At 45.3% G+C, this 13,263-nt stretch overlaps 1 protein-coding gene across 1 annotated transcript in view; it reads left to right on the top strand.

Annotated features, from left to right (window-relative positions):
• Positions 1-9,928: 9,928 nt before the first annotated feature.
• CYFIP1 (cytoplasmic FMR1 interacting protein 1) overlaps positions 9,929-13,263 on the top strand; it is a 129,302-nt gene continuing 125,967 nt past the window's right edge. Inside the window, exon 1 of the mRNA XM_019528472.1 lies at positions 9,929-10,039. The gene's annotated coding sequence lies outside the window, so the exon portion shown is untranslated. The remainder of the gene's footprint in view (positions 10,040-13,263) is intronic.

Raw genomic sequence — 13,263 nt, forward strand, 5'->3', positions numbered from 1 at the left:
TCCTACCCTGGGGGTTTTTAAGAGGAGGTTAGATGAACATCTTGCTGGGGTTGTTTGACCCCAGTATTGTTTCCTCCCATGGCAGGGGGTCAGACTAGATGATCTGCTCAGGTCCCTTCCGACCCTAGAAACTATGAAACTTGCAGAGACTTCCATATCTTCTCATAGCATAGCCTCTTGTGTCTTCCACGGTCTCTGTAATGCACCATTTTTTTGAAACCCCTTCTAAACTCATTCAGTGCTGATGCTCTTTCATGCTGCTATAACCCACTGCAGTGATGGGGCAACAGGAAGTTTTTAAGCTTCCCTGCTGGGTCTGCAGACCGTCTCTGTGCTGTATGCAACAGATTTTTCTCCTTTCAGTGAAAACGCTATCTTCCTCATAAATAAGGAAGTGACATTGTTGTCCTCAAAGTGTAATTGGGAAAAAAAGACGACGAGTGCAAATGCTTAAAACAAATGGGAGGGTTAAAAGGGTAAGCAAACCTAAAAGATAAGTAAATATTAGCTTTACATTGCCTGTTCAGAGCAGGTGTTTGCTTCAGTAGGGCTGGTCAACCATGTGCCTCCTATGCATGCTGTTGGTTGGGAAGGAGGTAAGTGGGCAGCAGTTTTGGAGTATTCTATTCAACACTGTTTTCCTGTATGATGTCCACTAACTGCCACTGTACAGCTTGTGTCATTTGTATTATATTCCCTATAACATCCAAGCTCTGCTCAGTTGTCATGAGGCCCTTTTCTGTTAACTTCCCATGTTAAATTGGATCCGTTCACTGTAGTGTCTTAGACTCCAGTGCTGTCTTGGTCTCCCAGCCTTTTTCTTTCTTCTCTTACCTCAGGAACTTCTTCTATTTTAAGTGACCATTTCCTTTCTTCCCCCTTCCACCCCTCTTTTTCTTATGTACAAGTTATTTAGACACTGACAGTTGGTAAATGCCATTGTCCTTGAGGGTTTGGACATTGCTGGTGCAAACTTTATAAGGCAGGAAAAGATAAGAAACAGTTATTGTTTGTATGCTTTCTATGGTAGGAAAGAACATTCTTATTTACTAGGGCTGTCAATCGCAGTTAACATGCGCAATTAACACATTACATGGATGTTGCATTCATTTTAACATGTTAATCGTGCATGGTTTTGGGGCCTGTGCCTGAGCTCTCCTCTGCTGCCTCCAGGCCTCCCAGCAGGGCAGCATGGCAGCACAGAAGACTGCAGAGCAGCCTGAGCGTGGGCTCAGGGCAGCTGCACCAGGAGGGGGGATGCACACATAGACACACATGACCAGCTGCAGCCTGCATGCAGCCAGGAACACAGCCTGGCTGCACGTAGAGCAGGGCACACCAGTAAGTCTGTGGAGGGGGTTGGGGGGAGCAGATTGAGGCCCCTGCAGTGGGAGGGAGGAGCAAATGGGGCCCCAGGGCCAGGATGTGGGGGCATGGCTCCACACTGATGCATGCAACTGTGGGGAAGGCATGGGGGGCACTGCAGGGGTGGAGGTGGGTTGCCTGCTGCAGCTCTGCCCTACTGCCTTTGCCTTAGGAGCCACGTACTGGCTGCACTGTCCTCTGCCCACCCAGCTGCGGGAGGCACAAGATGGTATCACACGGCTCCTAGGGCAAAAGCAGCAGGGCGTAGAGTCCCAGCCTGCAGCAGGCAGTCCACCTCCACTCTGTGCACAAATCCAGGGGGGACATCACCTCCAAGGTAATGCAGTGGTGGGGAGCTGTGCCCCCCCAGCAGCTCCATCCCACAACCTGCCCTGGCCCCAGGGCCCCATTCACCTCAGCCACTGCCCCTGCCCCCCTCCTCACCATGGGGGCCTTGGATCTGCCCCTCTTACCCTTCCCTCCCCCTCCGCCCCTCCCTCTCCAGACTTAAAACAAAAACAAAACAAAAAACAACCAAAAACTCATCTGCTGGGTGCTGTCTGTGTGCGTCTGTCCCTCACTCCCAAGCCACAGTTTTCCCCATCTCACCCCGCCATGCTGCTACCCCTTACTCCTGACCCACGGCACCCCACTGTTCTGCCAGGGCATTCAGGAACTCCCTTCCCTGGGCTCCAAACCCCACACACTCACAACCCCTACACCTTCACAAATTCCCCCTCCACACGCGTGCACCCCCCCACCATACAAAGTACCTGCATAACTTTGAATTCCTGTGCATAATTTTGTGTTTTTTGCTGTGTGATTAAAATGGCAATTAGTTGTGATTGATAAAAAAAACAAAACAAAACAAAAATCAGGCAACTAATCATGATCAATTTTTTTAATCATTTGACAGCCCTATTACTTACCATTCAGTTTTAGGATGTCATCTCCAAAGCCTTTTCTCAGTTCTGGGAATTCCTGGTGACAGTACTGGGAAGTTCTATTCCAGCTTTTGGAACAAAGCTTATGCATGCTGATGCAGGAAACCGCTCTGCCTCAGAGCTCTCACCTGGTGGGTTGCATGCTTGCTTCATTTATCCCTGGGAAGGCTGCACTGGGTCAGATAGCTCACTGAAAGCATCAACAGGTGAGAGCTGGGCTGGTAGAGATGGTATAAGGATTCTGATGAACCTAGACTAGAGATTGCATTTGCACCTCTGCAGCAAGCACTGTTAGAAAATGTGTCCTCAGTCATGTGACAAAATATAAAAGGAAATGCTCGTTTGCAAAAGCTAAAGAGAATCCTGAAAGATACATACATGCATTGCTGTTCCCCATCAGAATGAATCCTAGTGTTCTGCAAACCTGGAGGAGCACAGCCGCTTAAGTGAGGGAGCAGGTGGCCATGCCTTGTAATGCTAGAGTCTACTAGTGTTGCATCTCTAACATTCCATTGTATATCCCTGTGGACATACTTGGAGCTCATTGCTCCCTTAATGCAGTTTCAACCACTTCAAGGATGATTGTGTTTGTTCCTAATTATCACTTCGTGGTATTTTGCTTGCATATACATTGGATATTATCTATAGATGGCTCAATAATAATTATTTAAAAATGCATTGTTATAAGTTGCACTGTTAACTTTTAAAAGGTGGGGAGGTTTTATAGATGCTTAAAAAAACCAACAAACACCTTAACATTAATATTGTTATAAAAAATATTCCTTGGCTTTATAGATATAAAGTTACCTTTCACAGGCTTCACTGGAAAAAAGTCATGAGATTTTTAGCAGAGGCTGTAAATTACAACAAGCTTGCATTGGCTTTCTGTATTAAGTCCCAGCATTATCAAAATGCAACTCGTTTTCTGCAATACAGCCATAGAAAGATTGAACTTTAATCACATTTTATATTATGGATTGTTTTGACTTTTGAAGAGCTGAGTACGTGGTATGGCAGGTAGGAGAGAACTTGTGTAGGGGGGCAGCTGGCTAAGCACCAGATTTTGGGCATGCTGCAATCAATTTGAGAGAGTGCTTGAGGAGCCTTAAGGGGAGGTGAGGATATGAAAAGGACAGAAGGCACATTTTGAGTAAAGGGAGACTAAAACCCTAGGTGGGAACAGAAATGGAATAAGGTACATTCTCACATTCAGCCAAAATGGCAGCATCTAACCCCAGGGCTTTCTCTCTTTTTTTTAAGTAAAATTCCAGTTGTAAATATCGCAACACAATAACTAATACTTACAGTAAAGAAAAACTCAAGCAGGTGTACTGTGCTTTGCTGTTGTGCTGCTGATATTCTGGGTGATCTCAAGGGCAAAAAAACAACTGGCAGTGGCAGTAGAGATTGCAGAAGTAACAAAGAAAGGGTTCTGTGTTATGCACAGAATGATAACATAGAACACTTCCCCCCCTCCCCCAAAGTTGCTTGCTGGCCATTTTTCTGCTTTTTTGCAGTCCCCAAACATTTTCATGGGGACCAAGGTTTTCTCACAGGGGACCTACCAAATTTGCAGTTTCTGTGAAAATCACAAAATTGTGAATTTGACAGGCTCCTACCTATAAAATAAATGTAAAAAGGAATACTGAAGATCATTGTGGCAATAACAGCTATAGATCAACCCATGTTTCATTCCCCCTAATCATGATAAACTGACAAACTTTCTCTTTCTTTTAGTCAATAAAACTGTCTTAGAGGCTGTGGCGAAAGCCCTCAGGAAAATACTGAATTAAAGTTGTTCTTTCCTTAGTACCTGACTTAAGAAATCATAAACATAGTAGCTGCTGGATAATCAATTGCTAACTTTGAGGCTGGATTTCTTACACCTGGAAGAGAGCTTCAACAGCTGGAACTCAACAGGAGGCCAAACTATAGACCCATAATCCTCTCTTTTTTAGGACCTGAAAAACACTTTAGAAACTTGTAATGAGTGCAGGCTTATCAACAGATGAGCATAGCCTCTGAAAGACTTTATAACATGACCTTTCAAGTTCTCTGATTGCATTAACAAAGTATGTGAGAATAAAGAGAAATTATGAATATACACAAAAATATGTAAGGAACTTCAGTAATAAATACAGTGGCAATCTGCTTGAGACACTTATTCAGGAATATGAATAAATGGTCGGTGCTCGGTATGGAAAGAGGTTAATAGCATAGTGTCCCAGCAACCATTATTAAAATAAGGGGCATTAAACAAATCACTCACTGTATCAAATTGTGCAGGCTTGTTAAAGACTAAGGAAAATCCAAGGAATTCCAAGAGTATTATCGGAAGTGGGTAAAACTGTCATATTAGGTCTCCTGTAGATGAATGGAATGCAGTAGGCTTTCTAAAGAACAATTATACTTAACTGATAGGTTCTTAATTAATTATAGGCTCTTAACAAATATCTAGCTATTTTGGGTGGTTCCATTAAAGTGTATGTTCAATAGGGAATTAAAAAGAATTCAGACAGGCGTTTGCTGGACAGTGGTACAGGAGTTCATGAATAGGCTTATTGAGAGTTTCAAAGCTCATTAAAAATGAGATAGGAAAGCAGTGTGCACTCAAAGTGTTGATACATTATAAAAGACTAATTTTAACATGAACATAAGTGCATCCGCACACACACAGTTCTTGCTAGAAAAATAAGTGATGTTTCCAACCCACACTGCAAATATTTCTAAAGAATGAGTGGAATTTCAGAAATCAAGAAGGCACACACCAGCACCATCTAGAAGCAATATGTACCAGACATTTCAGTTGATGTGATTCTTTTTAAAGGTGCTGGCCCAGTAGCTTTGCTTGATATAGGACCAATGTATGTGGAGGACAGAGAGAATGGAAATGACTTCTTGTTCTGCTTCTAGTCTTGGCACCAGCAGAATCTGCTTATCTCAGTTCAGGATCACTGGGACTCTGCAGGAGGGGCTACACCTTTTCCCCATAAGGCAGATTTATTTCTATTTGGAGGGGGTTCCTCTATGCAAGAGGAATGTCTCTGGTAGATTTCTGGGGGACTTAAATCAAAATGGAAGGCAGGAGAAATGGAGGTGCCAAGTGAGATGCTGAAATCATTGCTCAGGAACTTGGGGAAAGTGTGATCAACAAAGGTGAAAATGGAAAAGTGGAGAGTGAGAAGAGGCTTACTGTGCTTTTCTGTTGTGCTGCTGGCATTCTGGGTGCTCTCAAGGGCAAAAAAAAAAACAACTGGCAGTGGCAATGGAGAGCAAGGAAGTAATGAAGAGAGGAGTTCTGTGTTATGCTCAGTTTAAGTGACAACTTCAGGACAACACTGGAAGAAGTCCAGAATGGAAAAAAGACAGTTGCAGAAAGATGGTAATTGAAGACAAATAAATGAAGTCACTCAGGTACAAGACGTGGGACATGGAGAAGAGAGGAGCAAGACAGAATCCTGGGGGACTCCAACCAAAAATGGAAGGCAGGAGAAATGGAGGTGCCAAGTGAGAGAGCTCAAGAAATTGGATGAAGTGTGATCAACAAAGGAGAAAACAGAAGTGGACACAGAGAGGCTACTGCACAGAATTTTCAGAGATGCCTGTTGTGCCCCATTTGGTTACTTCCTTTCTTTTTAATTATTGCTACTATTTTGAGCTCCCCGAATGAGTGCGTCAGGCTTGAGTCTCTGATTAGTTTTCTGTATTTCCATTAATGTTCCTTCTCTACTTTTTCCCTTTTTTGGAACTGTATACCTGTAAGGGATTCCCTTTCTAGCCCTCTTGCTTCCCTTTGTTTTCCTTTCCCAAGCTACAATCTATCTCTTCCAGTGTAGTAAAAAGTAACCACTTCAGTTCAGTTATGAATTGTAATCTGCTGGAGATAGTAAGGGCACATGGTATTAACATTTATACTTGTTAGAAAAATAAGATGGGATAGGAGATTCTACTTCAAGGGCAGTGGGCAAAGCCCTTAAGCCTATGATTAATTGAAATACATGTCTCTTTGACAACATGGTCATTCATACTTCCCATTTCTCTACTGAGAACAAGTCCTTGGAAACAGAAATAAGTGCATCAATGGAAATGTCTTGCTGTATTATTTGTGTATTAGGGTATTGAGAGAGAAAATTAACTTGGACAAGGAAAGAATGGGAATGTTGAATGAGAAAAGTATTGGTAATTCCTGGACCAAGCATTTTGAGGGCCGGTATGTCATATTTTATTATTATTTCAGACAGAATAGATGTATACATTTGTGTGTGTGTGCGTGTCATTTCTGAAACAATTTAGCTTTATTTCTGCCCCGGTGTACTACACGCTTTCCATACTGAGAAGGTACAGTTCCTAGCCCATGGCTGTACAGCTGAGATCTGTTCCTCATCAGCATGACCCCCTCTCCTCAATCCCATGAAGTGAGAAAGGCACTCTTGTTCTACACCTGAAGGTGCTGACCATGTGCTTAATTTTACATGTAGAAAGAGGCCCGTGGAACTAAATGGGATCACTGCAACACATTGGGCTGACTCCTGAGGACTCTGCACAGTCTGGGAAAGTTGACTCACCTTTTTACAAAATCAGAAGTTTTCTGGAAGAACGAAAATGCAAAGTGAGTGTTATACATGTAAGTATAAGCATCAAGTCCATTAACATAAATGTGAAAAACCCTATGTGGTGGAGTGAGAAACTACTTGCTTCAAAGTGGCAGAAAAATTCACATGGAGGTTTATACTAAAGGTAAAAAAGTGGATCTGCCAACATTGGCTTGCTTCCTGCACTGTCCTGAGGATCCGACTTCAGTTTCTGCAGGATGGAGCATTACCTTTGTGCTTGACTTTTGTGCACCTACACAGCCCGATTAAACAGGAAATACTCAATATGTGTTGAGCTGAAAAGGTATGCAAGTCTGCAGCACTGGGACCTGCCTGCCATGAGTAGCGTGAAGATTTAGGCAAACTTAGTGTCAAGGAGTGGTGGGGAATAGGACACCTGGTACCATTTTTAGGTATACAATTTGATCCAAAAACATACACCACCAGGAGCATGCATGTAGGGGGTTGCACTGACACACTTGCACACCTCTTTGATTTCTGCTCCACCCAAAGTTTAAAACCAACTGCCTGGCAGTGGCAGCAGCATTTCTAGTCAGGCAGTGCTGTCAGAGTCACTTGACTTCATGCCTCATTATCCATCAACCTGACCCCTTCAAAATTCTGTATTCCACAGGTGTTAACCTGCCTCTTCTTTTCAAGGGTCTGGCTGTTCCACCAAGCAAGTTAGCTTCTCTTCTGCAACTCTGCTGTCTGTTAGCTGGTTAGGAAGCTCTTATTTGACAACCCTGCAGACTGTTTTTAACTCTTTCCAAGGAACTTATCTTTGTTTTTGCTTCTGCCTGAAACTGCACAACACAGCTCCAGGCACCCAGCCGATTAGAAACTCTTCTAGCTTCTTTTAATTAGGGAAAAGGAGGTGTTTGTAGTAGACACCTCTAGAATCATAGAAAAATGAGGGTTGGAAGGAACCTCAGAAGGTCAAAGCAGCACCATCCCCAACTAGATCATCCCAGCCAGATCACTCTATCTTCTCCCTAGATGTGCCCCAGCTTGTTAGTTGAGCTTCTAGTTTGTTTCTAACTGGAGAAACACGGGTGTTGTGATAGACATGGCCAGGGGTGGATCCTGCTTTGATTCCTACTCCACCCAAAGTTTTAAACCAGCTGCCTGTTAGTAGCAGCATTTCTAGGCAGGAATCAATTGGCTTCATGACTCCTTCATCTAGCTGCTCCCTGGACCTGCCCTGGCCAAACAGTGAAGCTTCTAGTTTTCTTTTTAACTGGGTGCATCTACAAATTAATTAATGCACTATTAATTACAGTGCATTAAGTTTATTATCTGTGATGACAGGTACCAACTTAATGTGCCATATTCAGTGCTAGTGCACAGTAACAGAGATGCCTGGTTCTTTTGTGATGTTAATGTGCATCAAATTAAATCTACTGTGCAGTGGTACAGGTTGTGCTTGCTGTGCTAATGTGCACAGAATGAGTCTTCTGCACATTAACCATTTTGTGTAGGGGAAAAACAGGACTGATGGTAAATACCCCCTGGCTGCCCCCTCGACCTGCCCCAGCCTCTGAGTACAGCTTCTGGTTTCTGTCTCACTGGAGAAACATAGAAAATGAAGGTGGTAAGGGACCTCAAGAGGTCCTCTAGTCCAGTGGTTCTCAACCTTTTTTGTACCAGGACCCTTTTGTAAATGTTAGCAGCTGGTCCCAGCCCAGTGCCCCTCACTCCTGACCTGCTACCCCCCCCCCCAAGTCCCCAGTATATATGTGAGGCATGGCAGGCCCCAAGCAGCCCCTTGCAGGCTGGAGCTCTGCCAGCCTGCAAGGGAAAAGCCACGGTTTCTCACATTTTCCCCTTAAAAAGGAGAATTTTTTTTAGTTGGTTGATCCCTTTTTAAAGTTTGTTCACGACCCTTTTGTATTTTCTCACTGCCCACTTTTGGCTCATGACCCACAGGTTGAGAAACATGGATCTAGTGTGACCCTCTGCTCAAAACGGGGCTGTCCCCTACTAGATCATCTCAACCAAGGCTTTGTCTACTAAGATCTTAAAAGCCTCCAAGTCTGGAGAGTCCACCACCTCTTTGGGTCACCTGTTTCTACTCTCCTCTGGAGGGAGGTTTTTCCTTATCTCAAACGTTCCCCCAAATACGGGGGAACGTTTGTTTGCCAGAGCTCCCCAAGGGATGACGAGGTTGAATGGTCATAAACTACTGCGTGACTGTTTCAGGCTGGACATAAGGAAGAATTTCTTTACTGTCCGAGCCCCCAAGCTCTGGAACAGTCTGCCAGCGGAGGTGGTTCAAGCGCCTACACTGAACACCTTCAAGAGTAAATTGGATGCTTATCTTGCTGGGATCCTATGAGCCCAGCTGACTTCCTGCCCTTTGGGCAGGGGGCTGGACTCGATGATCTCCCGAGGTCCCTTCCAGCCCTGATGTCTAAGAAAAAAAACAAACCTAGTGTAGCCACCACTGAGGACATTCTGGTTTTCTGCTGCTCTATCCTCTATTGATACAGAACTGGATGCCTTTAAGTCCTCTATTTTTCTTTTGGAGCAATGGAGAGTGCCCAGAGAGTGCTAGTGCTCCCCCTGAAACTGGTTGCGTCAGCACGCCTGGTGACTGGGTCCCGTCCCCTTCATGCCCCGCTAGTGCCCCCGCAGGCTCAGGAGGCACAAGGCGCCTGTATCCAGGGGTCTTGATGAGAAAAATAGAGGACAAAAAGGCGTCCGGTTTTGTACCGATAAAGGACAACCGGACGGTCCCCTATGATGGCCTCCCTACTGGAACCTAGCCGCTCCTTGCTGTAAGGTGGGTGCCACGGCAGGCGTGGCCATGGTCCTCTCCCCGGCCCTAGCCCCCGAGTCGGTCAGCCCGGCCCGAGCTCAGCCGCCGGCCCCGCCGCCTGCGCCGCGCTCGGAGCCGGCAGGGCGCGGCGCGGGGGCTGTTTGAGCGTAGGAAGCTGGAGCCGAGGGGGCCGGGCCCGCGCTGCCGGGGCCACCCCCCAGCTCCTGCCAGAGAAGGGAGGCGGGGCCGGAGGCGCAGGAAGGGTGTTTCCTTGCGCAGCTCCCAGCTCCAGTGACTCAGGCAGGAAACTCCCGGCCCAGCGCGGCGGCGGCGATCCCCAGGGCGGCGGCGGCGGCATCCCGCGCTGCCGCGGACTGGTGAGCACCGGGCGGCGCCGCTGCCCGCCCCTCGCTGCTCCCGCGGGCCGGGGGCGGCTGGGGGGCTCCTGCCTCTCCGCCAGCCCCATTGTGGCGTGCTGCCCGCGGGATTTGGGCCCGGGGGGTCCCCTGCGCGCACAAAGCCGCGGGGTTCCGGCTGAGGGAGGTGCCTGGGCACCTCCTGGCTGGCAGGGGTTTGGCCTAGGCGTCTCTCAGCGCCTTGGAGGCAAGGTCTCCTGGGTTTCTGAGCCCCACATACGGTGCAGGGGCAAAGGGAGCGCCTGCCCTGCCTGGCAAGGGGCACATAGGAAAGTAGGGCTGGAAGGGACCTCCAGAGGCATAGGTGACGTGTAGGGGGGAGGCCGGAGAGCGCTGGTGGCCCCCCTGACAGCGAGCGCTCTGGCTGGTAGTTGCCGACTGGAGGGTCTAGTCACTTCACAGGAATCGCAGCGCGTGTGCTGCAACTTTCTAGAATTGAAATGAGGTCTAGTGAAAGTTGATGTGTGTTTGTATAGTTTTGAAACTGGAAGGTAGAATAATATAGCCTGCTGAAGCTTCCTGCTTTTTGGTCAGCATTTTCATATTCGCAATCTGTCGTACTTAGATTGAATAGCTGTGATTTATATTGTTTTGTGGACCTGCATGATTAGCCCCAGTTTTGCCCCTTTTCAAAAACTGTGTTGGCATCGACATATAGTGTTTTGGCTGGCCTCTTCGACATGACTTTGGTTTTTTTGAGTATTGCTTCATGTCATTTGCTTATGCAGTTCAGCTGTTTTAAATATGCTGTTCCTGTAGGTGACAGAAAATGGGACCAATTTAAAAGAAAATTTTAGAATGGCAGGGAAGGGGAGACGGGCTAACTTTTTTTTTTCCTCTTTTCCTGTCAAATAAGAGAAATCTTATGTTTTGCGTGCTGCAGGCTTAAAGATCAAAGACTTGGTTTAAAGCGTAGACTTTCTCAGGCTTACTTATTTAAAGAACAAAGGGCCAATGAAATTCCTGTAAAGGAATGGGACTTCATGAATTCCTCTGTTGTGTGAAAATACAAAATACACTGCAATTTTTTTAATTTAGGGTACTAGATATTGAGAAATGTATTGAAATAACTAAGGCCATCCAAAAAGTTGGGCTTCAAACCTTGACTTATACACTGTGAAATATGGTAATTTTGTTATATCCTGGATATAACTCTTGGGTTTATTCAGGTTGTAGGACTGGTTTTACTTGTAACTCCAGAGTTTACAGCTGTTTACAGCTGTCAAAAATGTAGCTAATTTTAGTAGTCATTTTTACCTTGACTTATTAAAGTGTTTTCTTTAACAAAAGTTACAGAATCATTACAACCACTGCAGAAATCATTCATAAGTTTTTCTATGTACTATTTGCATCTTATCACTGCTTTTCCAGGTATCTGTACTTAAGTATACATATCTGTACATAAGTAGAAAGTATAGTAGATGAATTTCTCTCTTCAGGAAGCTCAATATTTTAAAGAAGTTTGAATGCTGTAAACTATGCTTAAAAGTGGAGTGGCGGTATGTGTCTGTGTTGTAAGTACAGCTGAATGGTGTGTGCACCCACTACAGTATTGGGTTTCACCAGGCCAGCCACTGAGCTAACAAGAAGTAAAGTGAGAGCAAAGGAAAAGACCCTACCAGAGAGAATTTTTTTTGAAAGTTATCTGCAAGTTAATTTAGTTTATTAGAGCTTCCTGCTTCTTTTGCCCTCCACTTTTTAGAGAAGACTTATTTTTTATCTGGTAAAAGGACTGGCCAAAAAGCTGCAATTCAAATATGAATCAGAATTTGTGGTAGCGGAGTATTTTTTTTATTCAACTAGATTTTAATCAACTAGATTTTTTTTTTTTTGCGAAAAAGATATCACCTTTACCCCTTTACCACAAGTTCTCATTCCTTTTGCCTCTAGACCAGTACAGCTACAACCTGGATACCAGACTCAATTTAAATATTGCTCTTGCTCTGTACTTTTAGATTCACCTGCTGGCGCCTGTCATCACTGGGTAGTATTTGTGGAGGTGGGGGTAGTTGCTGTGGAGGTGGGGCATTAGGTAGTATTTGTGGAGGTGTATTTGGGCTGTGTGAAAACTTCCCTGACGTTTCGTTTCGAAGCTGCTTCGATGCATTTTGAGCTCAAAACAGCAAAATCAAAATGAAATAAAAGCCTTCGAAACAGCTTCAAAATGAAACAAGGGAACTTGAAATGTTTAGAACGTTTTGAAATGTTTCAAGTTTTGAAGCCAGGCTTACTGGCTTCAGCACTGGTCCCAGCTGGCGGCAGCCGCCTCCATCCAGCAGGCAAATTAGGGGCTCGCCTGCACCCTGGGGAGGTGACTGACTGCCCTTTTGCACAGTTTTGGTCATGTGCTCTCTGCTGGATACTTGTTAGGCTACTCTGGTTCCCAGCTTAGATCTGTGTGGGGTTTTTCTCGTATTGCCAAATGTGCGGAGTCCAGGCACCATCTCTGACTCTGTCCCTAGATGCACTCTTCTCCTCATCACTGGCACATGACACCCAACTGCTCATGTTGGCTTATTGATGTGCTTCCAGTTGAATAAAGAATCATCATCAAGGCTTAAAAGGAGTGCTCAACCTCTGGTCTATGGGCCAAAGCCATGTTGTCCAGCCTACAGGGCTCCCCAGGGGTTTGAAAATTTTTGGTGGTAGGGGAACAGCAGTTGCAGTTGCCAAATTTCCAGACCTATCAGGAGCCCCATATGCTGGATAATGTGGCCCTGCATGACACATTGGTCTAGTGCACAGCTGGATGGGGCCAATGGACCTACTCCAGTCATTGACCCTGTGCCACTCATTTACCCTGTGGGGCTGGATGGTTGGGTACTACTGAAGGTTTAATGAGCCTTCCTTTTTTAGCATAAAATCAACAGAAAAGGCACAGGATAACAAAGTTTGGGCACTACTACACTAAACAAAGTGTAATGATCCTTGGAGTATTAGTCCAAGATGACAGTTAAAATCAACAGAAAAGGTACAGGCTAGCCTCGAACTAAAAATGCAGTGTTTAGCTTGATATAGGCATGCACAAAAGGTTAATGATTTGAGACAGTTTTCATAAGTTGCATAGAGGCTCTTCAAATTGTCACACTCCTTTTTCAAGATGAACAACATACTTGAGAAACCAAGACATTACAACTGCAGGGAGCCCTGTGGCAGCTCTGCTTTTCCTCCCCACCGTTTCTGCA

Source organism: Crocodylus porosus, unplaced genomic scaffold, assembly GCF_001723895.1.
Source record: "Crocodylus porosus isolate Cpor-Errol unplaced genomic scaffold, CroPor_comp1, whole genome shotgun sequence".
Classification (NCBI taxonomy): Eukaryota; Metazoa; Chordata; order Crocodylia; family Crocodylidae; genus Crocodylus; species Crocodylus porosus.